This window comes from Seriola lalandi, unplaced genomic scaffold (genome assembly GCF_002814215.2).
Source record: "Seriola lalandi dorsalis isolate HSWRI2012SDOR001 ecotype SW California unplaced genomic scaffold, Sedor1 jcf7180002054682, whole genome shotgun sequence".
NCBI classification, from domain to species: domain Eukaryota; kingdom Metazoa; phylum Chordata; class Actinopteri; order Carangiformes; family Carangidae; genus Seriola; species Seriola lalandi.
In genome coordinates this window covers 1,191,471-1,193,040 of record NW_019525235.1, presented here as the reverse complement: position 1 = coordinate 1,193,040, position 1,570 = coordinate 1,191,471, and the positions used below count along the sequence as shown (strand labels likewise).

The window sequence follows — 1,570 nt, the reverse complement described above, 5'->3', positions numbered from 1 at the left end:
TCAACCACCAGTGGGACCTCAGGAATTTCCTCAATGCGGTGTCCTGACAGATCAATCATAATCAACTGAAGATATCCACAAACAAACTTGTCATGATTTTAGGCTTAAATGTTACCAGCACTTGCTCAGAATTTAACACACATCAATATCCTGTGACAGCTTAGAGACAGCAGGCAACTGTCACTGTTCACCGGCTCAGACGCAAATTACACCATCATAGCAAGAAAAGCATACTTTAAATTAACTGCAAGAATTTTTTGATGGCTCTTCTAACTACACCTGTTGTGGCCCTCTACAAATATGGTGTGTTGGATCTTACCTTTGGACAAGACAAGTGCAGGAATGGCAGAAGCAGCAAGGGCAGAACAGATGGCATAGCGCTTCTGGGTTGTGTTGATCCTGCGGTGCCAGCGGCGCCAGGTTTTAGTGGGGGCAAACATGCGACCTCCACGACACATCTAGATCAGAGTCAAGGTGGTTTGATAACTGCAGAGGCACTAACTAGTGAAGGACCGAATCTGCTCAGACTCAATGTTCGTCAGCCAACTGTGCCAGCATATGACAGCAGGCATTCTGTCACTGGTCACAGAGTAAGACGCAAATTACACCATCACAGCAAATCTAAAAGTTTAATTTGTCATGGGAAGTAAAGTAAAATTGTAAGAGTATACTGAGGGCTTAGTAACGTGCCACCTTAAGACATATGTACTTACCTGCCAGTTCACTAACTGCGTAAGGCTGGCGGCACTTCTTGCGCATGTTGGTGTGCACAAAATTCACAACATCAGGGCGAATTGGAGCCTTAAACACAGCAGGCATTACAACATTTTTGCCTGAGGATTCTCCTTTCTCAGAATAAACCGAGATCAGGTGTCGGGCACAGGCCTGTGATGGGAAATGAAGAAAAGCACTCAGACAAATACATACTGGTGGATTTGGTGTGTATATCCTATAAGATGCAATGGTCCTATAATGCGTTACTTAACTTGAAGCGGTGTCCAGCAAGTCCTCCCCAAAGCCACGGCCTCCTGGGCGACCAGGCAGCTGTAAGTCTGAGATGACACTGGTTCATCCTTACTTTTTTTTTTCGTATATATAAATAGCAGCCTCAATGATTCCAAATAAACTTGAAATTGTTTGCCACGGTAACTTGAGTACAGCATTGTCATGAAGGGACAACTGCTTGTGACCTTGAGTGATATTTAGTGCAGAAAATGCATCAAATAATTTTTGTTTCCCCCAACAGCATACGGACCTGACAGCAGACCTCCAATGGCTATATTTGAGCTGCTCGATTATATAGTAAATGAGGTGAGCGTACTTGCTATATTACCACATTCTGACGTGCAGGTCTGTATACTGGTTTACATTGTGCTAATGCTTTTGCCTGCAATTTGAGCATACCGTATTTGACCTTCCATTCATCCAATTTTCAGCCTCCACCAAAGCTACCTGGAATATTTAGCTCTGAATTTCAAGACTTTGTGAATAAATGGTATGTATAAGAAATGTTTGAAATATTTACTAGCATGTCACAAGTGGAATGTCCAGATCTTAGACTTTATGCCAC

At 43.0% G+C, this 1,570-nt stretch overlaps 1 protein-coding gene and 2 non-coding genes across 3 annotated transcripts in view; all 3 read right to left on the bottom strand.

Annotated features, from left to right (window-relative positions):
- The window catches only part of rpl4 (ribosomal protein L4), a gene marked incomplete at its 3' end in the record, with an annotated part of 4,512 nt that overhangs the window by 362 nt on the left and 2,580 nt on the right, over positions 1 to 1,570 (bottom strand). The window lies entirely within an intron of this gene.
- On the bottom strand, positions 123 to 222 carry LOC111667077 (small nucleolar RNA SNORD16). Its single transcript, XR_002761625.1, has one exon. It is a non-coding gene; the product is annotated as a small nucleolar RNA SNORD16 (small nucleolar RNA).
- On the bottom strand, positions 520 to 618 carry LOC111667074 (small nucleolar RNA SNORD16). Its single transcript, XR_002761621.1, has one exon. It is a non-coding gene; the product is annotated as a small nucleolar RNA SNORD16 (small nucleolar RNA).